General features: G+C 39.8%; 1 protein-coding gene across 9 annotated transcripts in view; it reads left to right on the top strand.

Moving 5' to 3' along the window:
• scap (SREBF chaperone) overlaps window positions 1-16,813 on the top strand; it is a 120,315-nt gene that overhangs the window by 8,409 nt on the left and 95,093 nt on the right. For 2 of the 9 annotated variants that reach the window (XM_048529068.2, XM_048529067.2), the window contains exon 2: window positions 13,947-14,051. The exons of 4 other annotated variants lie outside the window; for them this stretch is intronic. The gene's annotated coding sequence lies outside the window, so the exon portion shown is untranslated. Of the gene's footprint in view, window positions 1-8,563; window positions 9,126-12,696; window positions 12,937-13,946; window positions 14,101-16,813 lie in introns of all 9 variants that reach the window. 3 more of the 9 variants (XM_048529069.2, XM_059646166.1, XM_059646167.1) reach the window with 3 other exon arrangements.

Consider the following 16,813-nt stretch of genomic DNA (forward strand, 5'->3'; position numbering starts at 1 on the left):
TTTGTGTTTTCCTTATGCTTAAAATGTAGCCTTTAATGGGTCAATTGTCCTTTAGCATAAACGTATTTATATAGCTTCAGCCAGCTGATAAACAATCGGAAAAAATTGCTTCGTTGGTTTAGAATTATTGTTCATGAATTCACTGAATTTGCATAAATCATGTGACATTTTGTCAAACTGAACTTATTGTTAGTATTTGCCATTTTTTCCTTGCTTAAACAAGGTACTGTGTTTAGTTTATCGTATGCAAGTAAACTGAATCAAGAATAATTAACACATTAACTAAAATATCAGTGCTGCAGAAGTGTGTGCATAGGTGCTGACAGTGGCTCTTTGGAAGTTCTCTTGCTTCTGAGTCAGCTGATTGTACATTCAAGTGACAAAAGCACAAAATCTAGATTGATATTCCTATGCGTTACTGAATGAATGCTGCACTTGGAGGTGCCATGTTTTTTGTTGTCTGTCTTCCAGATGTACGTAAAAGGTCCCATGGCACTACTTCAGGCATTCACAAGGAAGTTGTTTAATTTCCTGGAAAATGGTTGTCCCTTTACTAATGTCATTAAAACAGATTATCTGGTATTTATTGAATTGGTGTTTACTGCAGCTTGCTGTGGGCGTACTGTATTCTTGTCCGTATTACGGTAATTCCCCTTTGCTTTGCCATGTCCTGAGATTACGAGATAGGATATCTTAAGATTAAATAATTCTGGCAAAAGAACAATGTTTACAAAGGACACTACTGTTCACTTCCTGACTTTGGAGATATTTTAGGAAACTAGAGCATTTACTCAATACAGGATGGAGCTGGAGGAACACAGTAGACCAGGCAGCATCAGAGGAGCAGGAAAGCTGACATTTCAGGTGGTACCCTTCTTCAGAATTGGGGGAGGGGAGGGGGCTCACAGAAATAGAGACAGGAGAGGTCAGGCTGGGGAAGGTAGGTGGAATGGTAATAAGTGAGTGCAGGTAGGTAGAGGTGGAGATTTTGTCAGTGAGTTGGGAGGAGTGGATGGGTGGGAGAGAAGATGAACAGATCAATGAGACAAGGATGAGAGGGAGGCATGGTCTTGGGATGAGGCCAAGGGTGGGGAGATTTTGAATCTAGTAAAGTCCACATTAAGACTGAGGTTGTAGGCTGTCAAGGCGGAAAATAATTCTTGCCACTCCCGGCCTCATCCCAAGGCCAACCCTTCCCCTCATCTCCGCCTCCTTGACCTGCCTGTCCCAAGACCAACCCCCCCCCCCCCCCCCCCCCCCCCCACCATTTATTTCAGCACCCCTCCCCTCCCTCCAGAAGGTAAAGTGGAAAAAAAGACTAAAAATACTTAAAAAGAATGAAAACAAAGCGAGAAAAGCAGTAGGAGCAGACAAGCCCTGGCTCAGGATCCCTACTCTTGTCTTGGGGGGAGAAGATGGTTTTAATGTAAACAGACAAAGTCAGTATTGTTTTCTGAAAAGAAAATGATGTTTGGCTAACTTATCACAGTTAGTTTATGAAGTATCGAGCAATTTAAAAAAGACTGTACTGGACCTTGATTTCCAGAAGACGTCTGACAGCATACCATGTCAGAAGTTATTGCACTGAACAAGGACTCAATATGTAGGGGGTAATATTGGCATGGGTAGAAACTTGTTCGGCTATAAGGAAGCAAAAGGTGGACACTAATGGGTCTTTTCGGGTTGGTTAAATGTGACAGGTAGCATGTCAGAGGCATCGATATTGGTGTCTCAATCACATACAAACTTTATAAATGATTTGGATGAAAAATGTCGGGTTACTAAATATGTTTATGATACGGTGATGGGTGGAAAAATAAATCTTGAAGAGGGCATAAAGAACCTGCAAAGGGATATAGATAGAGCACATGGGTGATCAAAAATCTGGCAAATGCCATATAATATAGGAAAATGTGAACTTATCTGATTTGACAAGAAGAATCAAAGAGAAGCATGTTATCTAAATCCAGAGAGATCACAGAACTTGGTGAGGGATCTGGTGTTATAATAAAAGAATCATAGTAAGGTAATCAAAAAGACTAATTGAAGCTATCCCTTATTATGAAAGGCATTGGACACAAAATTAAGGATGCTATGCTTCAATTACAAGGGCCTTTGTAAGACCACATCTTGAATACTGTTTTGGTCTCCTCATTGTAAGGAATACTTCAAATACTTTAAAGTTGGTTCAGAGAACTGCGATATATGTAAACAATATACAAGAAAACTTGGGGTAGGGGAGAGGATGTAAACTGCAAAAGTACTTAACGTGAAGATTGGCCTGATGATTAACAATGAGGAAGAAGGTATTAGGATATAGATAGATTGGTCAGATTGGCAGATCAGTGGCAGGTGGAATTTAATCCTTTTAAGTGCAAGGTGTTGCACTTAGGAAGCAGTATTAAGACAAGGGAGTACTTAATGAATGGAAGGTATTAGAAAGCTCAGAGGAACAGAGGGATCTTATTGACAGGTCCTTGAAAGTAGCAAAACAGGTCAATAGTGTAGTTAAGGCATACTCTCCTTTATCAGTCATGGCATAGATTATAAGAGCAGGGAAGTTATGTTGGAACTGTATAGGACTTTTGGTTAGGTTACAGCTGGGGTACTGTGTGCAGTCTGGTCATCGCATTACGGGAAGTATATGATTGTACTGGAGGGGTGCAAAAGAGATTCAGCAGGATTTTGCCTGGGATAGACTAGTTTACATAGACATAGGATAAGTTTGGGTTGTTTTCTTCAGAGCTGAGAAGGGACCTAACTAAGGTGTGTAAGTTTGTGGGACATGGACAGCATGGATAGGAAGCAGCTGTTTCCCTTAGTTAAAATGTCAGCAACAGAGGCATAAAGGCTCTTGTGGTGCAGTGGTAGTGTCCCTACCTCTGAGCCTGAAGACCAAGCTTCAAGTCCTGCCTTCTCCAGTTGTGTGTCCGAACATTTCTGAGCAGGTTAATCAAGAATATCTAACACGGGCAAAATTTTAAGGTGAAGGGCAGGAGGTTTAGAGGGGATTTAAAGAAAGAAACCCTTCAACTAAAGGGTGTTTGGAATCTAGAATACACCGGGAGAGTAGGTGAAGCAGGGAACTTCACAAATTTTAAAAAAGTACTTGATTGAGCACTTGAAATGTCATACCTGACAAGGTTGTGGGCCACCTGTAGATTTTGAGTAGTTTTGTCAGTGCTGTCTGACTAGGCGAAAGGACTTCTTCTGTACTGTATTAATCCTATAAAGATCTAGTTAGTTGTATCAGAGATAATGGGAACTGCAGATGCTGGAGAATCCAAGATAATAAAATGTGAAGCTGGATGAACAAAGCAGGCTCCTGAGATGCTGCTTGGCCTGCTGTGTTCATCCAGCTTCACACTTTATTATCTAAGATCTAGTTAGTTGATCCCTGGGCTGAGTGTGTTGTCTTATGAAGGAAGTTTGGACAGACTAGGCTTATTTTCACTGCTGTTTTGAAGAGTGAGGGATGACCTGAATGGTCTCAACAAAATAGGTAAGGAAGGGATAGGAGTCCAAAACTAACAGGCACTATTTCCAAATTAAGGGTTGCCCTTTTATGACAAGAGTTGGGAAATGTTATTCTTTGAGAGCTATGTAACTTTGGAACTCCATAACACACAAGATGGTGAATGTGGGATCCTTAAATATTTTTAAAGTGAAGGTGGATAAATTCTTGTTAGGCAGGGAAATCAATGTGTGCAGGTGGAACATAACACAAACATATAAACCCACTATCTTTCTGATTGGCAGAATGGGCTCAAAGGGCTGAATGTACACCACCTGGTCTGAATTTGTAAGCTCATATGTAATGCCTTTCCCAATCACTGTCCATTGGGTGAGTGGATTATAAATTGGCATTGTCAAAAATGGAGGGTTAAAAGTTCTACTATACTTTGCATCAGTCATCTCTGGTCATATACACCTTCTAGAAAATAGTCAGCAAAATAATTGTTAAAATTATTATGAGTTGAAGAGGGAACATTAAAATTAAGATGAAGACTGTTAACAGTGTCATCCCAACTCAGAAATTTGTATTGGTCCTGAGAGAGAGGGACAGGTGATTACTTACTTACAGGCCACAAACATAGAAGCATCTCTCCTGTTGAGAGAGATATTTGGCGTTATATATTGTGAGCAGGGGTAGGTGATGTGGGTTCAATTCTCACCTGTTCAGGAGATTTTTAGTGACATCTAAACGGATTGATTTAAAAAAAAGATATCTTGAGGGCAGCAGTCCACATCATATGACAAAGAGGAGGCCGGTCTTCATGAACTATCAGAACTGGTATGAGAATTTAAACTGTGCCATTGGTGTCCATAAGACCATAAAACATAGGAGTGGAAGTAAGGCCATTCAGCCCATCGAGTCCAGTGTCATGCTGTATTGCTCAACTTTCCCAGCCAGTTGAGCTAAAACTTCCACAATAACAAACATAATCTTGTAATTTAAAAGCAGTACCTGGAATATTTCTCTGTGCGTTATAAAGGAGTAGAATACTATGTACTAAAAGAATGTAATATCATACCTTTGCTGCTTGACTTGCAGCATAGCAACATGTGCCAACTGCTATGGTACAGGGAAGTTGTTTTCCATCAGATCACAAATGAATAACAATGTTCTACACAGACCATGTAAAATAATACTAAAGCAGAATAATTTCACGAAGTCAGTGTGCTCCTGCATATGATCTTTCAGGGCTGTATAGGCCATTGATCCTATTACATTTAATTATAATTTTCAGACATAACTCTCAAGCTACCTACATCTAATGTTTCATACATTTGTAAACTGAGATTAATTTATGAATATGTAATTAGGTGAGGCTCTTTATTTAAAAATATATGAAGGCCAATGTGGAATTAAATGGATGCCTAGTATTGTAACTATTTAGAAGTTGCTGCTATAATTAGTACTAAAAGTAAAAAGAATAATGCATGAAAATGTAAACACTTTTGTTTACTTAAAGTTTTACTTCATTAGGCTCATAGGATTTCAGTCTTTTTTTCAGCGTGCGTATCATCCCATGGGATCATGTAATATGGTGATATTTTGGCAAGAAGCCTGAAGCTTGCATTTTCCCTTAGCATTCTAAGACAGTTTTAATGCGAACACTTTGCAGGAATTATTTTGTTTCAAAACATTTTCTAACTTCCCATCTATGAGCTCAAAAATTTCAAATTTATAGATATTCTGTGAAGGAGAGAATAGATTAAGAAGCTTAGATTTAAAATAGGAATAGCAATATTGCAGTTCCTGACCTTTCTATGCAGAAGGAATTTGTCCGTACGTAGAGGACCGTAACAGCTGCTTGAAGGCAGTGACCTAGAATTGGTCAGTGACATGGTCATCTCTACAATGCAAAAGTGGCAGATTTGACTTTTCATTCAATTGATTGATCTCTAAGTTTCAGGGTGAACCCTAACGTTTTTCAGTAAGTTTGCTGTGCAATTCCAGCTAGCATTTTAGGACTGTGTGAACTTGTTTCGCACAAAAATTCAGGTGCTTAATAGAATAGACAATCTGGTGGGTTGCAAAAATAAAAAGTAACGTTCCAATAAATAGCAAGATCTGCTTAAGTAGAACTTGCAGTCAGTTGTTACCTCTGTTTCATCCTTCCTTGACGCATTTTTCAAAAAAGAATAAATTTTCCCTTTTCCGTCTTTAGCAAGGCTGGGCGCTTATAATTTCAAAATAATCTGTACAAGGTTAATTGACAGGCCTCATTTATTACCCATTCCTGTTAAATACTTCCCTTAGCAGCATCCCCTCCATATTTATATGTGATTCACTGTTTGGAAGACAAAATGGAAATGAGTGAAAATAGGTATGCCGTTAAAGATCCCTGCCAAAATATTTTAAACCCTGTATTTGTAGAAATGACTTAGTCAATTTTGCTAAATTATGGAACCTGAATTTTTCATTCAGCAAATTCTTGGACTGTCTGATCTGTTAAATTACAGTATGCATCACTTTCATGCAGAACTGGCCATATGTTTTTGACGTGACTGATTTTATTGTCAAGTGTACTGAAATGCAGTGAAAAGCTTTGTTTACGAGTGGTACGGGCAAGGAAAGGAGGTACAGAAATAAGAGACTTAAGTGGCATACAGGTCAGATCACTTTAGGCTAGAGTCCATTCACCAGTCTGATGGTGGCTGGAAAGAAGCTGTTCCTGAACTTGATTGTGTGTGTGTGTGTTCAGTCTTCTGTATTTTCTGCCTGATTGAAGAGGTTGTAGAACATTACCACACTGCAATTGGGTTTTTGATGATGGTGGCCACCTTTCCTGGCAGCGAGTCAGTAAGTAACGTTGATGGATGGAAGGTTAGCTTCCATGATGGCCTGGCCTTGTGCACACCACCTTCTATAGTTTCTTATGATCCTCAGCAGAGCAGTTGCCACACCAGGTCGTTATGCACCTGGACAATAAGTTTTCAATGGTGCATATGTAGAAGTTGACGAGGGATCTTGTGGACATGCCAAATTTCCTGAGCTGCCTGTGAAAGAAGTGGCATTGTTGTGCTCTCTTGACTGTTGCATTTACGTGGGAAGTCCAGGACAGGTTGCCGGATATTGTCATTCCAAGGAACTTGATGCTGTTCATTCTCTCAGCCTCAGTTCCGTTGATGTAGATGGGGGCGTGTTCTACTCCTTTCTTTCCGAAGTCAACAGTCAGTTCTTTAGTTTTGTTGACGTTGACAGACACTTTTCATTGCACCACATCAGCAAGCCCTCTATCTGCCTTCTGTATTTTAACTCATCGTTGTTAGATATCCGTCCCACTATAGTGGTGTTGTTAATGAACTTGTAGATGGTGTTCATTTGGAATTTGGCAACACTGTTGTAGGTGTTCAGGGGATACCGTCGGGTGCTGAGGACACATCCTTTGGGGGCTTCAGTGCTGTGTTATGGAGAAGGTGTAGTTACCTTTTCCTCACTGCAGCCTGAGTCAGAAAGAGGACTCAGTTGCAGAAGGCAGAGCCCAGATCAAGGTGCCTCAGTTTTGAGATCAGTCCGGGGGGAATAATAGTGTTGAAGGCGGCACCATAGTCAGTGAAGACAATTCTGATGTAGGTGTCTTTGTTGTCCAGATGTTCCAGATGAGTGCAAGGCTAGTGATATGGCATGTTTAAACATGCCTTGAATCGTAAAAGATTGTTTCTGAACCTGTAACACTAATTGATTCCTGTCAAAAAGATATATTTCACTTTTTATGATTAGGATGTTGGGTACTGTTGATTTGGAATAGTCGAGTGAACAAATTTATCATAGCTTTGTGCGATGTCCAGATTTACTCTTTCTAGAGGCAGCTATGTAGAGCACTGGTAGAATCTGTAGCTATGAATAGAGACACTAGGTGAATGCCTTTGGCTGTTTGCTTATTTGGAGTTTGATGTTTATGGACTGTCAAAAATTGAAAACTATTGTCAAAGTTACTAGTGAGAAAATTAAACTTTTTCTTGAAACTGAATCTTATTCTCAACTGATTTTTTTTTGGATGGTACAGTGTATACAATAATACATCAAAGAACCTGCTGAAAAGTACTGATTTACCAGGCATGATTATTGCTAGGGAGTATGGCTGATGTTTTGGGGTGGGTGGAGTGAGGCATGGGAAGCATGCAGATTCTTTCAAGGTATGTTTTTCACCTATTTTGTGGAGAAGTAATAGCAAGATTAATGTGAAAGTTGTTTTGAGATTAAAAATATTGCCACCAGTTGAACAGTTAGCCCATCGAAGGGGGTTTGATGAGGTCTCCTGCAGAAGAAAGACTGAATAGCTTTACAGACTGATTTAGTAAAACATTTAAAATTAAGTCTACATAATAGGTGAGGACCTGTACTGGCTATTTTAAGGAGTAGCAATTGTTATAAATGTGTTTTTGAATTGGTAGTTCTGATTGGCCCATCTCTGCAACAAATCATTAATTGTTCAGTACACTGAGGCTTCCATTGTCAAATGGTGCCATTAAATGCTTGTATAATGGTTGTATGAATAACTAATCCTTTGGAAATGATAACAAAATGAACATGATGGATAATGTGATTGAGCAACTCTTATGTTTAAGACATGTTCGTTGTTTGGGGTTTACGCTGTCTTAATTGGTATCTGGATTGATTTGAAGTAGAATTGAGTTATTAAGACTAGAAATTCTGTACTTCATTTGAGATGAACCACTTCATCTCAGCAAAGACAGCAGTTTAGAACTGACTCTTAGGCTCATCATCCCGCGTCTAGTGAATGGAACTGTAACAATGGAGTATTGCATTGTTAATCCAGAGGCCTGAATTAATAATTGGAAACACAAGTTCAAATTGCAGCACAGAATCTGGTAGATTTTCAGTTTAACAAATTAATACATTTGAAATCAAGATCATTAAACCATTGTTGGTAAAAGTTCACCTGGTTCTCTAATGTAATTCAAGTAAGAAAACCTGCCCTTTTTACACTTTGTGGTCTACCAGCAACTCCAGGCACAGAACAACATGGGTGATTCTTCATTATTCTCTGAAATTGGTCAGCAAGTTGCTCAGGTGTATCTGTTTCCTCAGGAAAGTTAAACAAGCATAAAACCAAATGGAACAACCTACAATGACTGAGTCTTAAAAAATAACAAAGGCAGTTGTTGCCCTATTCATTTGGCCCTTCAGAGTCATCCTCATTCAAGAAACAGCCTGACTTAGCCCTATTTACCAAGATACGCTAGCATCTAATTTTAACAGACGTTTCTGTGATCAGCTGTGTGACCTGGCCAACCAGAGGAATTGTTGATGGTACTGAACACTAAAACCATCGATAAACATCTCCACAGCTGACCTTTTTGGAGGAATTTTCATTGTTGAAACAGGTGAAGATTGTTTAACTGAAGAACAGCTACAGCTGTGTCCTGGGATTAAGATGGCAGTCCTTTGTGCTAGGTATGACTCAAACCAGTGGGGAGTTTGACGCTTCCCCATTCCCAAGGATATCAATTGATACCATACTCTGAAAGGCTAAACTTGACTGTCAAGGGTAGTCACCCTCAACCCCCCCTCTTGAATTCAGCTAATTTGTTCATGTTTGGACCTGAGTCTGAAATTAATTCTGGAAAAACCCAAGGTGAGCAACTTATTGGTAAGTACACGCTGCTTTGTATTGTTGATAATTCTTTCTTTTTTTAATCACTTTGATTATTGAGCGTTGACTGAGGCAGTAATTGGCCGGGTTGGCTGATCCTGCTCCCTGTGGTATGCTTGGAGGTCCTGGCTTTCTGTCTCACTCTTCTCATTAAACAAAGTTCGAACTCCTGGCTTCATGGTGAACATAGCATGAGAGATATGAGGCCATGAGGTTACAGACTGTGGTTTGCATGCTACCCCATTCTGTTTTTCTGTTCATGGAAGTGTCAAGGATTTCATCCTTAGGCAACTATCTGTATGAGTTTGCACGTTCTCCCCATGTCTGTGGGATGCTCTGCTTTCCTCCCACAGTCCAAAGATGTGTAGGTTAGGTAGACTGTGCATGCTAATTTGCCCATAATGTCCAGAGATGTGCAGGTCAGGTAGTTTAGCTATGGGAAATACAGTGTTACAGGGTTGTGGTATGTCTGGGTGGGAGGCTCTTCAGAAGGTCAGTGTGGACTGGGTGGGCCAAATAGATTATAAGGATTCTATAAACTTTGTTAACTTTATATTAAAGGGAGGTAATGATAATGTCACTTAACTGGTACTCCACAATAGGTTAATGCCTGGAGTTATGGATTTCACTAATCACTATCACTACACTTTGGGCGTATTCATTTTTTTTTCATAGAATCCCTACAGTGTGGAAACAGGCCCTTCATCCCAACACGTCCACCCTGGCCCTCAGAGCACCCCACCCAGACCCATTAACCTTTTCCCTGTAACCTATCTGCACATCCCTGAATGGTATGGAAAATTTAGCATGGCCATGAGTCAATTGTCCTCCTTGGCTCCTAGCAACAGCTGCCGAGAGTTGCCATCATCTCTGTAACCAGTGGATGGAGCTTAGCAGCCATTACAACCTACTATTATACAACAATCTTCATTTTGTAATGTCACTCTACTAGTAATCTTATATCCTAGGCTAAAAACACAGGTTCATACCAGATGGTGAAATTTGAATAAAAATCTAGAATTTACAGCTAGCCTAGTGGGGACCCTGTGACCCCTGTTGATTGTCGTTAAAAAGCCATCTGGTTCACAAATTTCCTTTCATAAAAGGAAATCTATCTTCCTTACCTGGTTTGGCCTACCTGAGATTGAAGACCCCCAACTCTTAACTGCTGTCTGAAATAGCCTTAGCTATTCACTCAGATCCAGGACAATTAGGAATTGACAAGAAATGCTAGTCTAGCCAGCAATACATGAATGGGGGAAACCACATCAAACAAGAAGGGTCTAGGCCCAAAACGTCAGCTTTTGTGCTCCTGAGATGCTGCTTGGCCTGCTGTGTTCATCCAGCTTCACACTTTGTTATGTTGGATTCTCCAGGATCTGCAGTTCCCGTTATCACTGGTCCTCTTTCACTGCCTGTTCCAGCCCCACTGAACTGATTTCTTCCTATATTGACTCTATTTGTATCTATCTCCCTTTGTTCAGTCTCTACCAATAAGTCTTCTGATGCCTTCTGTCAATTTTACAGTTTCCAGTTTTTTGGTGTGAGCTGACTCCGTTTCACCATGGATATCTACTGTTCTTCCACAGGCTGCCCATCTCTTTGTTGAACAGAGCCTCAACCAGTTCTCATCCTCAGCACTTTTCTGTCGGGCTTAATTTGTTCTCCCACGTTTCTTCAAATTTATTCACTTACTCCAACAAAAGCCGTGTAAGTACACGTGTGGCTTCTAAGGAACTCAACATTTTTGTGGAGCTGTCATTGTTCTGGACATACTCGGGTCCCTTACACTATCTCTTTTTCCTGGAATATCGATGACACTGATGCCGATAGCTGTCAACCTAACTGGATAATGCATTTAGTTTTGCTTCCAGTTTATATTTTGTTTCTGAGAGATATCTGCACCCCTTCTCCTTGACTTATCTCTTTCTATTCATCTTCACTATCATCCATTTTATAGAATCTGTTTATCCTCTTAAGTTTCTGTTTGTCTATTGTATCTTTTCAGATGTGTCATTCCTTACTGGCATTTCCTGTTTTCTCCAATATTTTAACCTCTTCCATGCAATTTTACTTTACACACTTCTGACGTTATCTTTTCTAATTATCTCCCTGTCCTCTCTTCCCACCAAATCCAGCATATCGCCACCAAATTCTCATTCCCATTTCCTCCTCTTTCAGCCTTTTAGAGGGACCACTGGATTTTCAACACTCTCTAGACTACTCCTGAGTCACCTCCAACAGCTTTCTTCTTCCTAAGTATTTTCTAATAAATACAGAGATGCAAATCTCACCTTTTTACATGTACTCTTTATCACCATACATGCACCTTTTTTCCTGGTGACTCAGTGGTCTATCAGTACTACTTTCAACTATATTCCCTGATCACACTGTGGTCTCCTTTAATAGGAGATCAGAAACTGACCGAGTGACTGCTTTGAAGAGAACCTCTGTTTGGTCCAAAGGTGTGATTCTAGCTTCAAGTGGCCAATCATTTTAATTCTTTGCCGTGCTGTACTTGGCCTGCTTTGTTCAAATGCAGCTTAAAGCATGTCCAAGGGAAACATATCAGATGACATTTTGGCAATTTGCAACATCTAAGTTCATCAGTTTTTTTTTGAATTTGTTCATAGAGAATAGGTAGCAGGCCAGGCCAGTATTTATTGCCTATCCCTAATTGCTCTGGATCTTTCAAGTCATTTCCAAGGGCACTTATGAGTCAAGTACATTGTTGGGGTGGAATTCCATGTAGCCAGCCTTGGTGAGGATAGCACATTTCCTCTTTGAAGGACAGTAGGAAACCAAATGCATTTTTACAACAGTTGACAAATGTCATATGGTGACCATTTTTTTAAATTCCAGATTTTTATTGAATTCAAACTTCAAACCTTCATGACCTCAGAACATTAGCCCAGAGTTTAGATTTCTATTCTAATGACATTACAATGTGGAAGCAACAGTAAAATAGCCCCATTTTGTTTTTTCGTTTTTTTTTGTTTTGTTACATTTTCCTTTTTTTATTTCCCTTTTTTATTTGAGGTCCTATTCATACCTTTTCTAAAATTGTGGAAGTGTTGCAATGCTGAAGGTAACCATTCTGCCTAGTATGTTGGTGTAGGCTTGACGAGCAATTAAGTTCATCCCACTCCCTCCCTTCTCCCTGTGATCTGCAAATCTTATCCATTCAAATAATTATCCAGTTTCCTTTTGAAAAACACAACTGTGTCTCTCTTTGCCTTACTCTCAGGCAATATATTCCAAATTCTAACTAACTGCGGCATTAAAAAGATATTTTCTCATGCCACTCTTAGTTCTTTTGCTAATCTCCTTAAATCAGTGTCCTCTGTTTCTCAATTCTTATGCTGTTGGGAGAAATACCTCACTGTCTAGTCTCCCCAGATTGATGATTTTTAAGACTGTTTGTTACATTTTTTTTTCTCTCTTTTCTCAATACCACTCATTATGAAACCTATGGTCATCTCATCTCCTGCCCTCCATTCTTTTTCTAATACTTCCCCTTTCAATTTCTCAAAACCTGATACTTTTCTAACTTTTTTTTTATTGACAGCAAGGTCGTAGACTTGAAATGTTGGACAGAATTTACTGGTCAGCCAGCTCCATACATGGGCCAGACACAATGGCAACATTTGGTGACGATTACTATGAGCCACTAGGCATTCCATTAAGGTTCCAGTGCCCTGCAATGTGCCTGTACCACACTCAGCTGTTCAATGCTGCTGGGACAGTGGCCACTGCTGGTATTCTTGGTCCCTGGTGAAAGAATCATAGATGGGGGCCTGCAGCATAGGTGAGTGGTGTGAGCTCATCAGGAGCATTTCAAGGCCCTGACAATTGATGGCTGTAAATCATAAGTGGCTGGAGTTTGTGTAAAAGCATGCGTATTCTGTCTGTCCAGGAGAGACTTCATCCCCCACCACAGACATGACTGCTTGGATTTAGCTGATGACATGCTCACATGGCATTGCCCTAGTCTCTGTGGACAGCATACTGGCAGCGGCAGAATGTGAGGTCCTTAAGTAGACCTCAGTTGACCACCAGCTTGGAGCCTTACTGCTTGTGGTCACTTGGGGAAAATTGGGAAACCAACTTCCAAGCTATCCACTCTAAGTTCTTCCCGCCCTGTTATATGCACCGCCTCCAGTGCAGTTTGTAACATAAAACACATTATCTCTGTTCTTCTTTCGCTGATGCTGCCAGATGCAGGCATTTTAAGCATTACTTGAATTAACAATTGCCATTGAAATGAAGCCAAATAGGTCATGTAAATTAGTAACTATAGGCCACAAGAAAGTGAGAGGTAGTTGGAAAGTATTTAGAATATGTAAATAGCATGTTTACTAATGCAATGAAGAGCATTGTTACACAATTGACTTTAGGTGATAAACTTATAACTTACAAATTCTGAGAGGAGGAAGGGAAAATATTATCGAGCCACACAATATTTCATCTTCCAGTCTACAATAACAATGTTTTTCTTCATTCAATTTATCATTGAAACCTAGGAACAATAATTTTGCTTTGTTTTAACTATATTAATTTAAGAATAACGGTAAACCCAGTCTTGTTAAACATTAACACATCAATCCATTCCCCTAATGCAAAAGCGAAATCTGAAATATAAGTTCTGGAAATACTTAGCAATAATATGGGTTATTGAAAAATAGTTGCTGTCCCACAAATTTGAGGCCACATTTGGAACCATATACACATGTACCATGTTGGAGTGCTAAAAGGAGTATGGAGGGCATTGTTTCTAAGCTCCTAAAAATTTCTGATCATGATACTTAAATTACACAGGAAAAAAGAATCTACTTATCTGCTCATCATGGGAAGTATCCCTTCTACTTTTCTCACACGGATTGGAGTGGGCTTAATGATACGACTTTGATGCAGTCCAAGCATGTAAGCATTTCAGAAAGCTTGATGCCATATGATATTGTTCTTTTGTGAGGTAATGGACACTATTGCATTTAAATACCGAAATGTAAATCTGTTCCTGATATTTATTGTTAATCATTTGATATTTTGCATAAAGATCATTTTATTAAAACAATTGTATTGTCCACAGAAATGAACTTCAGCATTAACCAGTCAATGCCAGTTAATGCTCTGCTTGAGCCTCCTGCCATTCTTCTTTTGAACCTATCAATGAAATTTTCTTCCCTTCTATATGTGCTTATCCAGTCATCCCTTGAATATAACAATTCTATTCACCTCAGCCCACAACTGAAATGTTAACAAAGAATCATACTGTGTTTTAATGTAGTATATTTGGCAATCACACCTGAGCTGGTCTCAAAAGAACTATGCACTCAATTAATTTAATGTTTTAAAGGTTATTTAGAGGTCCCACATAGTAAACTAATCGGAAAACAAAAGCCCCTGGGAATCAGGAGAAAGTGGCAGATTTGAGCCAAATTGGCTCAGTGACTGGAAGCAAACTTAAGTGGTGGTTAGACTGTATGATGGAGGAAGATGTATGGGGCTGGTTACCTGGGCAGAAATGTGACAAAAAAGATTCCATCTGGAGAAGTCTGAGGTAATGAATTTAGTGAGGCAAAACAGAACAAGGGACCAAACAGTGAATGATTTGAATACAGAGTGGAGAGGAACAGAGACACTTTGGAGTGTTGGTGCTCAGATTTCCTGCAGGGGGCAGGACAGGCAAATATCATGATTAAGAATGCATGTGATACATTTTTATTTATTAACTATGACATAGATTTATCCCAAAAATAGACCCTCAAAATTGGTAAAACTGTGTTGTGAAATATTTCAACCTGAATATTAAAATGTTTGCACGGACACTCACCTTGTCCCCCATGCAGCATTTTCCACTTGATGTGATTGTAATAGACTTAATATCTACAAAATACATTGTATCACCCTAAGAGTGAAAATATTTCAATTTTAGAATTGCAGAAAGTGCATTAGTTATAAACTTCTTGACACCATGTTTCACTCTGAGGTGCCTCAATACATTTCCACTACTCAGGTTTATAGAACATAGAACATTACAGCTCAGTACAGGCTCTTCAGCCCTCGATGTTGTGTTGACCTGTGAAACCAGTTTGAAGCCCATCTAACCAACACTATTCCATTTATCACCAGATCTTTATCCACTAACCATTTAAATGCCCTTCAACTTGGCAAGTCTACATTCCATGCCCTTACTACTCTCTGAGTAAAGAACCTACCTCTGACTTCTGTCCTATATCTAGCACCCATCAATTTAAAGCTATATCCCATGGTGCTAGCCATCACCATCTGAGGAAAAAAGCTGTCACTGTCCACACTATCTAATCCTCTGATTATCTTATGTCTCAATAATATTAAGTCGCCTCTTAACCACCTTCTCTCTAACGAAAACAGCCTCCAGTTCCTCAGCCTTTCCTCGTAAGACCTTCCCTCCATACCAGGCAACATCCTGGTACATCTCCTCTGCATCCTTTCCAAAGCTTCCACATCCTTCCTATAATGGGGCAACCAGAACTGTATGCATTACTCCCAAGTGCGGCCGCACCAGAGTTTTGTACAGCTGCAGCATGACCTCATGGCTCCGCAAATCAATCCCTCTACCAATAAAACCTAACACACCGTACACCTTCTTAAAATCCTATCAACCTGGGTGGCAACTTTCAGAATGATCTGTTTTGGGGCCACTGCTGTTTGTCATTTTTACAAATGACCTGGATGAGGCGTAGAAGGATGGGCTAGTAAATTTGCGGATGCCACTAAAGTTGGTGGAGTTGTGGATAGTGTGGAAGGATGTTGCAGGTTACAGAGGGACGTAGATAAGCTGCAGAGTTGGGCTGAGACGTGGCACATGGAGTTTAATGCGGAAAAGTGTGAGATAATTCACTTTGGAAGGAGTAACAGGAATACCTGGCCCCGGCCCCGTTGTGTATGGACCGCAGCCGTCCCCGTAGTGTCTCCGTACCAAGCGTGGATGCACCTCACCGCAAATACCCCATGCTATTGCGCAGACAAGACTGGGATAGAGACTAATCGGATAGTTATCAGCAACAAATACCATGATAGACTGAATAGCTTCCTTCTGTGCTATGATGCTATAATTTTACTATGACTTGTTCCTTAATCTCATTGTTTTATTTCAACTATTTCTGCTTTTCCTCCATTTGTTTGTGCAACACTTTCTTTTCTCTTCTGACACACTGGCTCCTTCAGCATACTTTTCCTAATCCCTGTTGTATTTATAGAGAATATGTCATAGCCGTCAGTGTGATAATATTTCCTTCAGGAGGGTTGATATGTTATTGAGGGCAATGACCTAATCTACTTTCTTCCTACTGCATATTAAAATTGCAGTTTTTGAAAAGTGTACATTTGATGACTTTACAGGTGTGTTTCAAGAGGGCAATTCCAAGATTATTGCATAATTCTTTCAGTACAGAGAAAAGCTTGCCCTGGTGTGTACTGTTGTGACATGCAAACATTAAATATTTTTGCTTTTCCCTTTCTTCTGTGAAGTTCTTGAGGCGTTTCTGATGACATTAACATTAGTCTTGAGATTAATATTTGCCAACTACAGCACAGCTACCAAACCTTATTTACATTGTGGATCCATCTCAGTCTTTGACTCAATGTCTATTCTTCACGTTTACCTCATGAAGTTTCTTTGGATTTTGCCCATGCTAAAAGGT

This window comes from Stegostoma tigrinum, chromosome 5 (genome assembly GCF_030684315.1).
Source record: "Stegostoma tigrinum isolate sSteTig4 chromosome 5, sSteTig4.hap1, whole genome shotgun sequence".
Classification (NCBI taxonomy): domain Eukaryota; kingdom Metazoa; phylum Chordata; class Chondrichthyes; order Orectolobiformes; family Stegostomatidae; genus Stegostoma; species Stegostoma tigrinum.